We start from the raw sequence: 17,628 nt of genomic DNA on the forward strand, positions 1-17,628 counted from the left end.
CCAATATTATATGCCAAAGTTCACACAGACTTATCTCAATGTGGACAAGTGCTTGACTTAGAGGAGACGAGAATCTGTAGAGTCTTCCTTCTCGAACTCCAATGGTTCTAAGTTTTTCAATGCTAGACTATTTAGCCAAAACCATTACTTTACCATATATAAAATAAACTCTATCTCCTTTTTATTCTAATGATGAAATAGAAATAAGATTTTTTCACAAACTTGGAACATATAGAATGTTGTTGATATGAATGTTACGTCCTCCTTCTAGCTCAATTGATGTAGATCCAATGCCTTTTACCAGATAGCTCTTGTTGTGACCAAGCTCCACAGAGTATGAGGACTTTCCTTTGGATAAGGTTTTGAGTTGTTTGTGATTTTAAATCATGTGTCTTGAAGCTCCACTATCTATCACCCATATATTTTCATCTTGAAATGTTCTGGTGAGAGCTGAGAACAATACTTCATTCTTTGAAGATATGAGATCTTTGGAAGGGAAGAGACTATTCCATACTGCCTTGCAACTTTTCTTGTTGAGAATTGCTAATGATGAACACTTCTTTTCAAGCCTCTTCATAATAGAGTTGACCTTCTTCATGCCTTGTCTGAACCATAGCTATGATACCATGTTGAAGAATCTAAGGCAAGGTGACATTAATGATTCTTTTAACAATGATAACTACTTATGATGTCTTTTTACTTATTAGGATTATCTTCTTCTTCTTCTTATTATAGTGTTTTCTTCAATCATCAAACAAATACCAAAACAAGAGGATCAACAAGATACAAGTACATAAGATGTAGGCTCCAAGTTAGGGAAAAATATCTCTTCTTGAGAGGAAAACCCTTCAATCTCTTCTTATAGATTCTTTATTGACGAATACCAAGACCCTTGACCAACACTTAAGCCCTTCCAAGACCAAGATCAACTACTCAGTAATGTGCTTGCTTTAATTTTTTCCAAACCCAGCAGAATCTCTTCCGACAACACTACTATGACCTCCAGCCACAAGTTTTCGGCCCTAACTACATATCTGCAACTTCGCCCCCCTGGCAGCAACTACTCATTCGCATGTGTGGACTAGAACTGCTTCTTCTTTGCCTCCAACTGCCTCGACTGACCTAATTTGTCTTCTGGATCTGAAAGGGGATTGTGTTTTCCCTTCCTTCGGCCCTTTCTCATCAGATTGAACCTTCACAATGAAACCCTAGCCATACAACAAAAACCCTAGCGAAACATTGCATAATTTCAGCCCTCTTCTTCACACATATGGAGAGAAAGAGAGAGAGAGGAACCCAAAACAATTCTTCTGCTTCTTCTGCCTTCTTCACTGCCCTTTTCTGCTTCTTCCTTCACGTGAGAGAGAGAGAGGAATCGATATGTCCAAATGAGGTCGAACTGTCTCCTATATATAGGTCTTCTAAGGGTACAAATTCCAGCTTCTAGGCTGACTTGGTCTTGGAAGGCTTAGTAATACAAAAATATTTATTTTTATAATTTACAAGATGCCTGATGGGGTCTTCATATTATGACAATGTCCCTATTTGACTTCTTGACCTAGGACAACCCTAGAAGCACTTTCAATTATTGCTTGACCTATAAAATAAATTTCTTGGGAAAGAAACCCAAGCTCAATAATAATAATAATAATAATAATAATCATTTTTCTTTCTTTTACAAAATACAAGAATCAAAAGTACATTTCATATTTATGAAGACCGAACTTAGTTACACTTTTCTTCAACACTTCTTTCTAAGTAGGATAGGGTAAGTAGATTTTTTTTCTCCTAGATATAGTTTTTTATTTCAATAAATATTTCCTAATAAGTATTCCATATATCAAGATAATAGTTTGGGATGAACCCATAGCCCAATGGAGAAGACAACTAGTTAGATTTTGGTGTTCTCAACAACCTACATGTGGTCATTGCCCCACTTTTGGAGTCGAATGTTGATTTGTTTTCATGTCACACATTAACTAGATTTATTTTGGTTTGTACTTGAACCTATGTCCTTCTAGAGGGAGACCAAACTTTGAAATCTGGAAAGTGCCAGATGACCCTCACTTATTGATCATGAAAGAACCAACAAGTGCTCAATAATTTAGAGTCAGTTTCATTGTTGCAATACTTTATCACACTCAACCAATATGAAGGGTTTATGCTTTAAAATACATTAAAAAACAAATGGAATTTTCTATATTCATCTTCTCATTGGATAACCCTATGTCTCAGATTTGTCCAACATTTTATGGAATCAAAAATAAAGCTCATATGCCAAAGGTATCACCATTTTCCCCACATCCATTTTTTTTATCAATATATCCATTACTTCCATTTTTATCATTATTTCCACTATCCACTTTGTTTATATATTTTCCAATTTCCCAACTAAGTGTTATTTTCATGTGGAATTACCTTAGCGTCTCTTCTTACTTAGCCATTTTTGAAGTTGTGAAAAATGAAAAACTTCATATTTCTCCACACATTCATGTATCGATATGTCATATTTATGCATACATCCATGTACCCATACTTCATATTTTTCGGCATATTCTTGAGTAGTGATTTGGTATGATGATTGGGCATTGAAATGACAACCAAAAAATATATTATACACAAGCTACACAAGGGTCCATGGTTATTTCTTCTTCATATACAGATAATATTAGGATCACATTTCTTTATAAATTGTTATCAATTCCTTCCTACAATGCATGTGGGATAAATATAGTGGATATGTAAATCAAAGGCCAAGATTTATGTGAATACATCAATGATTGTTAAGTCACTATTTTCCATAGGTCATATCTTGATCTCTTGATATCCAAATGGAGAAAATGAGAGCTCTTGAAGACATGAAGAACAAATTGGAAATGGTTCCCTTTGAGAGAATAACAATTATCATGCCTTAAAAAATAATAATATAGTCATAACTATTTCTAGCTTGGCAGTCATTTATTTTGGAAAAAATGAGTTATCAAAATAAATTTATGAACTTCTAAAGTGGAACCTAGTTTGGGGGTTGAATATCAAAGTTTCATATTTAATCTCAAGCAAAAAAGGGGAATAAAACCTTAACCATAAAGTAGTTCCAAGAAGATGAAGAGAAGATTAAGAAAAGGACGTGAAGAACATTAGAGAGAGATAATTCTATCCACAATTCCTATGAAAATTTTGTGAGAGTATTTTTATTCCTGAAGCGATTTCCCTTTTTTAATCCTAGGCTTTGAACATCCAACTTTATGAAGTGTATTGTTCATTTGTAAAGTTGATCTCTAATTGAATTTATCATTTTCTTACATGTTATTATTACTATTTTATTTGGTCCATGAAATCCCCATTCTAGTTTGTTTGGACGAATGCATTTCCTTTTATTGTTTAAGTATCAAGAGCATTGTATGGTATGATATATACACACTTTATTTGATCTTGAATGTCAATTTGTAATATTTCTTTGACTCTCACAAAGAGCTATTATAGGAGTTCATAACATCTGTGGTTTCAATTCTTATATAATCATGAGATCTCAAGTTGCGCAAAATGCCAAACTTCATATTTCTCCACACATTCATGTATCCATACTTCAAATTTCTCCGCACATTCCCTTTTTACTTAGTCATTTACATGACCCTCTACTATATTTAGTCATTTACACAACCATATACTATATTTATTCATTTTACAAGTGCATAATGGAAAAAATTACCCATACTTACCCATACTTCACATTTTGATTGAGTAGTGACTTGGTATGATGATTGGGCGTTGAGATGACAAAAAAAAACTATATTATATACAGGCTACACAAGGGTCCATGGTTATTTCTTCTTCATATACAAATAATATTAGGATCCCATTTCTTTATAAATTGTTATAAATCCCTTCCTACAATGCATGTGGGATAAATAGAGTGGATATGTAAATCAGAGGCCAAGATTTATGTGAATAGATCAATGATTGTTAGGTCACTATCTTCCATAGGTCATATCTTGAGCTCTTGATATCAAATTTGAGAAAACGAGAGCTCTTGAACACATGAAGAACAAATTGGAAATGGTTCCCATTGAGAGAATAACAATTGGCATGCCTTAAAAATTAAAATAAAATTCATAACTATTTCTAGCTTGGTAGTCATTTACTTTGGAAAAAATGATTTATCAAAAGAAATTTTTGAACTTCTAAAGTAGAACCTAGATTGGAGGGTGAATATCTAAGTTTCATATTTAATCTAATTAGCACAAAAAGGGCAATAAAACCTTAACCATAAAGCAGTTCCAAGAAGATGAAGAGAATATTACAAAAAAGATGTGAAGAACATTCGAGGGAGATCATTCTATCCACAATTCCTATGCAAATTTAGTGAGAGTTGTTTTATTCCTTAATTGATTTCCCTTTTTTAATCCTAGGCTTTGATCATCCAACTTTATTAAGTGTATTGTTCATTTGTAAAGTTGATCTCTAATTGCATTTCTCCTTTTCTTACATGTTATTATTACTATTTTATTTGTTCCATGAAAGCCCCATTCTAGTATGTTTGGACCAATGCATTTCCTTTTATTGTTTAAGTATCAAGATCATTGTGTAGTGTGATATATGCACACTTTATTCGATCTTGAATGTCTATTTGTAATTTTTTTTTTTACTCTCACAAAGATATATTCTAGGAGTTCATAACATTTGTGGTTTCAAGACTTACATAATCATGAGATCTCAAGTTGTGCAAAATGCAAAACTTCATATTTCTCCACACATTCATGTATCCATACTTCATATATCTTTGTACATCCATGTACCCATACTTTCCATGTACTAGTACTTCATATTTCTCTACACATTCCCTTTTTAATTAGAAATTTACATGACCATCTACTATATTTAGTCATTTTCAAAGTGCATAATGGAAAAAATTACCCATACTTCACATTTTGATTGAGTAGTGACTTGGTATGATGATTGGGCATTGAGATGACAACCAAAAACTATATTATATACAAGCTACAAAAGGGTCCATGGCTATTTCTTCTTCATATACAGATAATATTAGGATCCCATTTCTTTATAAATTGTTATAAATTCCTTCCTATAATTTATGTGGGATAAATAGAGTGGATATGTAAATCAAAGGCCAAGATTTGTGCGAATAGATCAATGATTGTTAAGTCACCATCTTCCATAGGTCATATCTTGAGCTGTTGATATCCAAATTGAGAAAACAAGAGCTCTTGAAGACATGAAGAACAAATTGGAAATGGTTCCAATTGAGAGAATAACAATTATCATGCCTTAAAAATTAAAATAAAAGTCATAACTATTTCTAGCTTGGCAGTCATTTATTTTGGAAAAAATTATTTATCAAAAGAAATTTTTGAACTTCTAAAGTGGAACCTAGTTTGGAGGGTGAATATCTAAGTTTCGTATTTAATTTAGTTAGCACAAAAAGGGGAATAAAACCTTAACCATAAAGCAGTTCCAAGAAGATGAAGAGAAGATTACAAAAAATATGTGAAGAACATTAGAGAGAGATCATTCTATCCACAATTCCTATGAAAATTTTGTGAGAGTACTTTTATTTGTGAAGTGATTTCCCTTTTTTTATCCTAGGATTTAATCATCCAACTTTATTAAGTGTATTGTTCATTCGTAAAGTTGATCTCTAATTGCATTTGTCCTTTTCTTACATGTTATTATTATTGTTTTATTTGGTCCATGAAAGTCCCATTCTAGTACGTTTGGACGAATGCATTTCCTTTTATGGGTTAAGTATCAAGAGCATTGTGTAGTGTGATATATACACAATTTATTTGATCTTGAATGACAATTTGTAATATTTTTTTGACTCTCACAAAGAGCTATTCTAGGAGTTCATAACATTTGTGGTTTTAGGACTTATATAATCATGATATCTTGTGTATGTTTCTCCTATGAATCTTATGATTTTGAATGAATGAAATCATTTAAATATCTCTCAATTTAGTCTTATTCCCTGTCTATGGATACTGCTTCAAATATGTTTTTTTCATTGTGTGAAAGGGTGAACGTGACAAAATGAATTTAGTTATTTCAATTTATGAGCATATCGTCTTTCAATTGGAATTTATTTGTTAATCTGGATCACTCTCAAGTGTAGATATAATTAAAACTTGATCTTATTATTTGTAAAAATATATTGAAAATCTTAGTAAGAAAGAGAAGTACCACCTCTATAGAAAGGTAGAGGGAATCTTAAATATTTCCTAGGAGGTTGACCCATTTCCTTAATAGGAAAATAGATTAACACTGGCCCATATGGTTCTTTATTTCTAGTGTCCAAATCTAACCAACTTCCTTTAAGTGAGGAATATTCAACCCAAAAACGAACATAAGTAGTTCCAACCATTTCTATGAATTTTTTGCATTGTTTCATTGACTAGTTAATTATTGTAGTTGACCCAATTCTGATTGGCTAATTTACTTCCTGAGTTGCACAGACCATCTATTCCATTCCTTCAACCTCTCAGTCAATGATCTTTCTACTTGACCACTCGAATGATTCTCCGCTAGTTGGTCACTTACCCAATTCGTTGACCATTCATTCGACTACACTGTTAGTTGACCACTTGATTAAATATCTCTTGTTAGTTGATCCTTCAACTGGTTTTCTCTAGAAACTTGTTGTAGCAGCTACAACCATGATCCAAAATTTTGGCTTGTACCCAATTTCGGAGCCTACCTTGAGAGTTTCATTTGATGGCTTCACACACTCGGGTTCACTCCGTGAGCTAGTGTGAGTCTTACCATTCACCTTACTTGTTCATTTCACCAAGTCTTGCATGTTGATGTTAAAGTCATGCTTGCGACCATGTTCTAGTTATGCTCAAAGTCTTTGCTTCGTGTGTACTTGTTTTGTTCGCTATGAAAACATCTGTCGCACTCACACACAGATTCACATTCACTGTCATGCAAGCATCGCCATAGTCGACCAACGATCAATCACAAGTGTCGCACTTGTCAATTACACCGTTGGTCAGTCATATTGAACATGTGTGTCTGGATGGTTTGAGTCATCTCATCGTCAAGTCATGCAAGTGTGTGTTTGCAGGATCACAGATGCATCTTTCATTCATTCATACACTTAGTCATTTTGCTGAAGTTCTGACGACCAGACTCTCCTCTGACAGCTGGACCATCACCTCACCATCAACTCGATCGACTGTCACCCAGAACAGCGCAGAAGCACCAAGCAAGTCATTTCACGCTGCACTGCCTGCAAGCAATCAATCAGCTTCAAGCTGGTCAAATAGAGGATTTGACCCGATAGCCACCCTGGGACTCGTTCCCCTAAAAAATTGCGCAGAGGTTGCAGACCTTGCCTACTCTGTTGGCTGGGAAAATTGCACAGACAAGCTAAATAGACACCCAGTTCCCGTCCCTGTCTCCCTCATAAAATTGCGCAATTTTTCCAGCCAATCCTCTCGACAGTCTACAAGCTGCTCATGTAGAAAATTGTGCAGTTTCATGAGAAGGCCCTCTACTACCCAACAATCTGCTCAACTCATAAATTGTGCAGAGATGATAAGTAGGCCAACCTCCCAGCCTCAGTGCAGTTTCTCTTGCCAGCAACTCCCAGCAGCAGACTGACAATTCCCTACAAGAATTGTGCAATTTCTGTTGCCAAGATCCCGGCAGCTGACTACCCGTTCCCCTTGGGAATTGCATAGTTTCTGCTGCTACTAACCCAGGAGCCAACTGCCAGTTCCTTCCAGGAATTGTGCAGTTTTGGCTGCCAGGCTCCTGGCTAGTTCCTCCAAAAAACTATGCAATTTCTACTTGCTGATCCTCCATGCAGCCCGACCTGTTCCTCCAGAAAATTGCACAAATTTTATTGTCAATCCCTTGCTACCCGCTCGTTCCAGAAAATGCGCAGATTCTGTCTGCCTTGCCTTCCTCCGGCCCATAATTTCCCTCCCAAAATTTGCACAGTTTTTCCCTCCAGCTGAGAAAGACCTCGCGAATAGTCAATGTCGACTTGGATTTCCAATCTTCATCACCCAGTGACTCTTGCATAGTTTTCATCAGCAGTGCCCTAAGCCATCATCTCGCCTCACAACCTTGTTACCTCTCCAGGTCACCTGCATCTGAAATGATCATGTGTCATGGTAGACTAGGAGGTTTTTGGATTTGGTGTCATCTCATCACGAGTGACTGCAGGTACAAGTACACCAACAAACCTGGCGCGATGACGAATGGGATGAACGAAGGGAGAACATGTAGAAGTATAGGTTTACCAATAGATGAACAAATGGTGCATGTGAAGAGATGTGCTCGCGAATGGATAAGCATGCAAAGATGTGTTCGTGGACAGACAGACGAGCAAACATGCAAGATGTGCTCATGGACAGACGAACTGACGAGCATGCACCTTTCGCGAACAGATAAGCATGTCAAGCCTTCCAACATACAAGAAAGGAGAAACATGCCAAAGCAACATCAAGCGAACCAATGAACATTGAAGAATCTATGCACTTTTCCATGCAGAGGTGAAGTTGTGACACACCATGAAGACATCCATCACCCAACAGTACTGCATCTTTACATGCACTCCAACAGTAGCATGAATGTACCAACACTTTCATGTCGAGTCATGTCATGAGTCATGTTGTCCGCCTCTCGACTATGAGCCATGTTGTCAAGTCAATGTAGTGTAACTTGGAAGTCCAAGAGACCCACTTGTTGTACAAAGAGTCATGTAAAGTCAAAAAGTCATGGAAATCAAACAGTCATGAGGGTAGTCGAAAACAACCACAAGGTTCAGTTTCACCCTTGGCTATAAATACCCCCTCATTTGTACATGCAAAGGAATTTTCACCTCAGCTCCTCCCACATAGCCAAGAGATTCTGTAATCTTTTATTTGAGGAGTAAGTAGTGGCTCCAACATCCCATGCTCAGGGTTAGTGATGTATGGTGTAATGATGTATCTTGGAACTTTTGCTTAATTCAAAAGCCTGCTAACAAGCCAACATGTTTTCACACATGTATTGTAATTTTTATTAAACTAATCTTGAACACTTGCAATGCATGTTGCTTTAACCTGTGTTGAACACTTGAACTTATTTCACTTGTTGTAATACATAATTTGTTAATGAAAATGTATTGTATATGTTGTTAACATTGTCTCACCTGTGGTGGCTACCTCCTGGACATCAGACAAACCTTTCACATAAAACTTGTCAACCGTTGCACTCGTGCAGACTCATCCATTGAGTGTTGTACGTGTTATCTTCCTTTGTGTGTTGTGACTGCCGCATCCGTGTGGACTGGTCCTCCGAAAGTTGTGCATGTCTTGTTGTGTTGTGTGTTCTTAACAAAGTTGGAGCTTCCTCCCAACTTACTTAGGACTCACTCTCACCCTCTCCCTTTACAGTGAAAGAACCATTGACACAAGTAACACTATCAATCACCGAGCACACGAGCATCACTTCTCGAAGACAAAGCATACCACTCTTCTGCACTGACAAGCAAGAGTAGAGGCAAATCCTTAAGACAATGGCAACCGGGCCATCATACAGGATGGGACTCCCACACCAAATGGTGTGAGATCTAGTTGGGACTTCATACCGGAGTGATCCCTTGAATGTTGGCGGGTCCAACACCATCAACATTTCTGGAGTTAGAAGGAGGGAAGCCAATTGTATATGGCTGAATATCCCCTCACACTCATTCATCAACCATCTGGTCAATGCAATAACTCGCACTCCCTCTCACCTACACGTGACTCTGTGGTTGGTTACTCCTCACCTCCCAGGATTGAACACGAGATTTTGTATCATCAACTTCTCTCTTTCTGTCCCATCACTCGCTAGTTCGCGAAAGAAGTAAGACCAATCCCAGGAATACAACATCTTCCATACGCATCAAGGAAGCCAAAAGCTACTCCCACATGAGTTGTTGTATCATCGGTGGAAGAAGTAGTCCTTACCACACTTGAAGGTCTGGCATAAGCTATTGAAGATGGAGAGGAAGCTTTGGTCTTTCAGGAAGGAAAATAAGACACTCTTGTGATCTTGGGATCGAAATCTGGTACAGGAGGTGAAGGGGAAGGAAGCAGAGGAGGCGGAGGCGGAGATGAACCAATGGACTCAGATCCGAAATCATCAGATTTTGAAAGAGAGGAAGAGGATGAAGAAGAAGAAGAGATGGCTGACCCAAACTTGGAATGGATGACTCAAGGTCTACTAGCTCTCTCGTTTGTTCTGCACAAGGTGTCGAAGCAAGCAGAGAGAATGAACACCAAGTTCAACCCTGATAGTATGGTGAAGGCAAAAGACCACTTGGAAAACTTCTACCTACAGTTGCAGACCCTTGAGGTATGATATGACGATGTAGCATGTAGATTGTTTCATGTACCTTGGACGGTCGCGCGGCCGCATGGTATCACAGCCTTCTACTAAAGTCCATACAAAACTGGGGTGTACTCAAACACATGTTCCTTGAGAAGTTCGTTGATGATAAGACCCCAACCATGCTAATCAAATAATTTGGAAGCTTGAATATGGTGGGAAAAGAAAAAATTAAAGGCTTCAATCAGAGGTTTACATGCATGTTGAACAAATTTGCAGCAGACACCAAACCTCATGACTCCATCACTATTAATTACTACACGTCCGCACTGTCGACCAACATTATGTAGTTCGTCAAGCGAGCTATGAAACCAACACTCTTAGAAAACTGTGAAGAGGCTATTGCTATTGAGAAAGACCTGCGTGCAATTGGAGTCATCAAGGATGAAAAATCAGTAAAGGACTCCAAAGATGCGAGCAGGAAGTCCCAAGAGATGGCGAGTAAGGGTAGAGACAAGGAAGCAACTGACATTGAATCCCTCACTTGCCTCATCAAGAACTTGACCACGGAAGTGTCCGAGAAAACAACGAAAAACAAACACATTTGCAAGCATCCATCTGCCCAGGCAGAGACAAGCAAGCAACTCATCAGGAAGCAACCGGTTCGCTCCAAGCGTAGAAACCTATGTTCTAGTTCAAATAGTGCGCAGATCCTAAGTTCCGTTCTTTCCACGAAAAACATCACCCTAAGAACTCTTGTTCGGACTAGAAGCGATTTGTTAGCTCTGTCTGTAATCATACACTCGATGCGGAAAGAAATATGCAGGAGCAGGTAGAAGACACTGATGATGATGAAGAGGTTGCACCTGATGAAGCATCAAGTTGGCATGTGGTGAAGATGTATAAGTGCTTGCAGGTAATGTCGAAGACGAACACCGAGAAGCAGCCCCAAAACAAAATGATCGTTACAATATTAGGAATAAAGGGGCTCCCCTTACACTTGGGGAAGCACAAGAAAAGGTGAGACTGTTGTTGAGGAAGGTTGACCCACTAGCCACCCCAAAGTAGAAAACACAGAACGAGTCTAGGAAGACAATGGCGGACAAGAGTACCTCCATGAGAAGTAAACTGCAGAACACTCTGTTGGATAACACGAACATCAATCCTACCCCAGACACCTCGGTGAGCCTACCACCTCTAGACTACAAAATTGTGGATGACATGAAGAAAACTCGGGCAAACATTAGCTTATTCAAGTTGGCTAAGATCCAGAGTCAGCGAGACATCCTGTTGCACGCATTGGGACAGACAGTAACAGACAGCGCAACCCCTACTAGCAAGGGAGCAAGCACACCTCTCGAATCAATGTCCACTGTGCTCAACACACTCCAAATGGAAGAAGAAAACTCATGTTTCCCTCCATTCCTACTTTCATTTGAAGTTTTTAACTACAATGTTCACAACTGCTTGGTTGATTCTGGCACAACAGCCAACGTCATGCCACTCTCCATTGCTAAGAAGATCAATGCGCAATGGAGCGAGACATCCACACGAATCATCCAACTTGATTGAACATTGGTACCAGCCATTGGTGAACTGCGAGACATGATAATCTGACTATCTCATTACAGTCGAGCCCACCAATGCATCAACATAGTGGTTGTGGCCATACTGGAAGCATATGGTCTGCTACTCAGCAGAGACTGGTCCAACAAGCTAGAAGAATATTTTGCTACAAACTGGTCTCACATGTGGCTTCCGTACAAGGGAAAATGAAACCAAATCTGGGTGTTATCCAAGAGGTATATGAAACACAATGTCACTCCCCTTAATGGCGAGAATGAACTTTTGGCCTTCAAAGAACTCGTGTTTGGTAACTACATCTTGGAGACAACATTGGAGTGTTATCCTACATGGCCAGCTCTAACCCCACCAAATGCACAGTTGGGACTCCTTCCTTGCCCAATTGATGGTAATGAAACTTGCACAGTTCATTGTACCAATAGTAGCAGTAGTACAAGCATGTCAAACATTTTGTGTATAAACAAACTGTGGGCCAGGGATTTTTACGAATCAAAGACACATGATGGCTCAAGGACGAGGACCATCAGCCTCAACGTGGTCACACTTAAAGTAATACTACAGTCTACGAACAATGTTGATATTTCAAGGACATAACAACTAATGAAGGTAAGCACGAGCAACCTCTAAAAATTGCAGCCGAGGACAAGAAAGGAAAACCCATCCCTAAGGGGTTAGTTTCTCTCGACAAGCTCTATGATTTGCAGAACTTCGGTCATGGGCCAAGAAACAACAGAACACAAAAGCCCACTACTACGAACGAACAAAGCAACCTGGGGACCAATCACGATTCGAAGTTAATCAGTCTTGGTACAAACTGCACGCCATAGTAGTGGTCAACTTTTGACCGCCTAATCAAACAGTATCGGGATGTGTCCACATGGGTAGATGAAGACCTGAGTACGTACGACACACGAATAACCCAACACGAGATTCCAGGTAAAGGAGGAGCCAACCCATTGCAGAAAAATTTAGGTAAAACACATATGTCATTTGAACTCCTTATATAGAAAGAATTGACTAAGTTGTTAGATGTTTGGGTTACTTATAAAGTTCGTCACCATACATGGGTTTCTAATTTAAGTTATGCATGTAAGAAATCCGGGGAAATTCACTTATGCATTGATTTCAAAAACTTGAACCGCTCTCGAAATAAAAACAACTACCACGTGACATCATCAAAGCATATGTTGCACGCAGTGTCTGAAGCAGCAGTGTCATATTCACCTAAAGGTCTTTTGGGATACCGCCAGATTCCGGTAGCGGAACCCGATAGTCTTATGCTGGTCCACGAGAAGCTTGGCCCGCACATGTACCATCTGTAATCACTTGATGGGAGGATTGAAAACCTTCCTGTCAACGACAAAGATCTCAAGCATTATTTTCAGTAGGTCGGGCCACGCCCGTGCCATGTACATAGTTTTCTTGCTGCTTGTTGTTTTCATCTTGTTTGCTTTGCTTATTATCTTTGTTTTTACTTTGTTTGTTATGCTTTCTATTTTTTCTTACATTTGTTTTGTTTGCTTGATATATTACTATTTTTGTTTCTGGAAATAAGTGCTGCCAACTACTACATTCTGGCTTTTGAATAGAGTATGTGGTTGAAATTTGAAGAGACTTGTGACGCTGCAGCACTTGGCCAGTCTTGTGTCCGTATTCTCTATGCTTGGTTATAACCTTTGGCTGATGAAGTCTTGATGGAAAACACGAATAGTTTGCAAGGGAAGTTTTTGTCCAACCATGAACCTGTGTCCATACTGGGAATCCCCATGCCTGTACTCAACCTTCTGCTCTATGTGTTCAAGCTCATCCAACTAGTAGAAAAGAATAAGGGAAAAATCTAAACAAGTAAACCTATGTCAGAGGTCTTACATGCTTCTCTAAAGGAAAAACCACTTCTACTCTCAATAAGTTAGGATCCCTCATCCACCCAAAAAATAAATAAGTACCTATGCACAATCCTCTTGAAAAATACAAATGTGAAAGAAGAGAAAGGCTTCCTGCGCAGAATGGTTAAGCATGCAACTCCACCAGGGTACTAACTAGGCTTGCTAGTAGTGGAGCAATGCGTGTGTTCCTACGTGACTCCATCGGGGTACTCTCTAGGCATGCTGGCAGTGGAGCAACACCAGAGATGAAAACTTATACTCTGAAAATCTTCAACTTGCGAGCTAAAATACACTTCCCGGATTTGAAACACTGCGATCAAGTTGAAATTTTGTTTGTGTTTGATTGAATTGGCTAAAGGTGAACCATGCATGTCCATGGGGTAAGTTGGGAAGCCGAAGTAACCCGTACAATGATTCAATACTCCCTGAAATCCCAAGGCCCTGTGCTAGTAATGAACCAAAATAGAGAAGCTGGAGTTCTACAAGTGTGTCGCCAAGTGTTGTAGTGGCTACAACCACCCTCCAATATTTTGGCCTATACCCAATTTCGAAGCCTCCCTTGAACATTTCACTTGATGACTGCACACACTCGGGCTCACTCCGTGAGCTCATGTGAGTCTTAGCATTCGCCTTGCTTGTTCATTTCACCAAGTCTTACATGTTGATGTCAAAGTCATGCTTGCGACCATGTTCTGGTTATGCTCAAAGTCTTCGCTTCGTGTGTACTTGTTGTGTTCGCTATGAAAACATTTGTCGCACTCACACATAGAATCACATTCACTGTCACACAAGCATCGTCACGATTGACCAACAATCAATCATAAGTGTTGCGCTTGTTGCTTACACCCTCGGTTAGTCATATTGAACATGTGCATTTGAATGGTTTGAGTCATCTCATCATCGAGTCATGCAAGTGTTTGTTTGCAGGATCACAAATGCATCTTTCACTCGTTCACACACTTAGCCATTTTGCTAAAGTTCCGATGACTAGACTCCCTCTAATAGCTGGACCATCACCTCGTCATCAACTCGATCGAATGTCACACAAAACAGCGCAGAAGCACCAAGCAATTCATTTCAAGCTGCACTGCCGACAAGCAATTAATCAGCTTCAAGATGGTCAAACAAAGGATTTGACTGGGCAGCCACCTGGGGTCATTCCCCTCGAAAATTGCGTAGAGGTTGAAGAAATTGCCCACTCCACTGACTAGGAAAATTGTGCAGACAGGTCAGAAAGACACTTAGTGCTCATCCCTATCTCCCTCAGAAAATTGCGCAATTTTTCCAGTCAGAACTCCCAACAGTCGACCAACTGCTCATCTAGATAATTGCGCAGTTTTCACAAGTAGGCCCTTTACTACCCAACAGTCCGCTCAGCTCAGAAATTGCGCAAATATGATCAGCAGGCCATCCTCGCAGTCTCAGTACAATTTCTCTTGCCAACAGCTCCCAGCAGTAGACTGACAGTTCCCTCCAAGAATTGCACAGTTTCTGCTGCCAAGCTCCTGGCAGTTAACTACCTGTTCCCCTTGGGAATTGCACAGTTTCTATTTCTAGTGACCCAGAAGCTAGCTGCCAGTTCCTTCCAAGAATTACGCAGTTTTGACTGCTAGGCTCCCGGCCAGTTCCTCCAAAAAAATGCACAATTTCTGCCTGCTGATCCTCCATGCAGCCCAACCTATTCCTCCAGAAAATTACGCAAATTTTGCTGTCAAACCCTTGCTTCCCACTCGTTTTTGAAAATGAACAGATTCTGTCTACCTTGCCTTCCTGTAGCCTGGACTATCCCTCCCAAAATTTTCACACTTTTTCCTTCTAGCTGAGCCAGACCTCACGAACAGTCACTGTTGACTTGGATTGCCCATCTTCATCACCCAGTGACTCTTGCGCGGTTTTCATTAGCAGTGCTTGGAGCCATCATCCCGCCTTACAACCTTACTACCTCTCTCGGTCACCTGCATCCGAAATGATCATGTGTCATGGTAGAATAGGAGGTTTTTGGATTTGATGTCGTCTCGTCATGAGTGACTGCAGGTACAAGTATGCCAACAAACATGGTGCGACGACAAATGGGATAAATGAAGGGATCACATTGAGAAGGACAGGTTCACCAACGGATGAATGAACAATGCACGCGAAGAGATGTGCTCGCAAACGGATTATCATGCAAAGATGTGTACGCAGACGGACAAACGAGCAAACATGTAAGATGTGCTCACGGACGAACGAACAGATGAACATGCACCTTTCCCGAACAGATGAGCCTTTCAAGCCTTCCAACATACAAGCAAGGAGCAACATGCCAAAGAAATATCAAGCGAACCAACAAAAATTGAAGACTTTGTGCACTTTGCCATGCAGAGGTGAAGCTGTGACACACCATGAAGACATCCATCACCCAACAGCACTGCTGCTCGACATGCACTCCAGTAGCAGCACAAATGTACCGGCACTGTCATGTCGAGTCATGTTGTCCACCTCTCCATTGTGGGCCATGTTGTCAAATCAATGTAATGTAACTTGGAAGTCCAAGAGACCCAATTGTTGTACAAAGAGTCATGCAAAGTCGAAAAGTCATGGAAGTCAAACATTCATGAGGGTAGTCGAACAACCACAAGGGTCAATTTCACCCTTGGCTATAAATACCCCTTCATTTGTACATGCAAAGGACTTTTCACCTTAGCTCCTCCCACATAGCCAAGAGAGTCTGTAATATTTTCTTTGAGGAGTAAGTAGTGGCTCCAAGGCCCCATGCTCGGGGTTAGTGATGTATGGTGTAACGATGTGTCTTGGAACTTTCACTTAATTCAAAAGCTTGCTAACAGGCTAGCACGCTTTCACATATGTATTGTAACTGTTGTAAGACTAATCTTGAACACTTGTAATGCATGTTTCTTTAACTTGTGTTGAACACTTGAACTTATTTCACTTGTTGTAATACATAATATGTTAATGAAAATGTGTTTTATATGTTGTTAATGTTGTCTCGCCTGTGGTGGATACCTCCCAGACATCAGACAAACCTTTCACATAAAACTTGTTGTATCAACCGTTGCACTCGTGCAAACTCATCCGCTGAGTGTTGTACATGTTATCTTCCTTTGTGTGTTGTGACTTCCGCATCCATGTGGATTGCTCCTCTGGAAGCTATGCATGTCCTGTCGTGTTGTGTGTTCCTAGCAAAGTTGGAGCTTCCTCCCAACCAACTTGGGACTCACTCTCACCCTCTCCCTTTACAGTGAAAGAACCATTGACACAAGTAACACTAGCAATCACCAGGCACACGAACATCACTTCTCTAAGACAAACCAGACCACTCTCCTACGCTGACAAGCAAGAGTTGAGGCAAATCCTTAAGACAATGGAAACCAGGCCATCATACCAGATGGGATTCCCACACCAAATGGTGTGAGGTCTAGTTGGGACTTCATACTGGGGTGATCCCCTAAATGTTGGCATGTCCAGCACTGTCAACAAAACTCTAGAGATGTGATGAACCAACATAACCTTAGGTTCCAACTAACAATATTCTACAACAAATAACTACACAAAATCAAATTCCCCTTCCTCTTCCGCTCTTTTCCCCGACCCCTTAAGGACATATTTTTTGGTGCTACTTATGGATCTAGGTCCATCCACCTCAATTCATTATCCTTAATTTTTGTAAGCCAAGTTTACATAACCCATTTAAAGGAAGGATTAATATCCTCCTAGGAAAATATGGGAATTGCATAAAGTGTTTTTTCAACAATTGGTTGCACCTCAATTAAAATATGTATTATGCAAAGACAAGACTATTCAACTATTGTTGTTCCAATCAATTTATTTTATTCATGTG

The sequence above is a fragment of the Pinus tabuliformis genome, chromosome 4_1, assembly GCF_031772625.1.
Source record: "Pinus tabuliformis cultivar Carrire ecotype Pingquan chromosome 4_1, CPIR1, whole genome shotgun sequence".
In the NCBI taxonomy this organism is placed as follows: Eukaryota; Viridiplantae; Streptophyta; class Pinopsida; order Pinales; family Pinaceae; genus Pinus; species Pinus tabuliformis.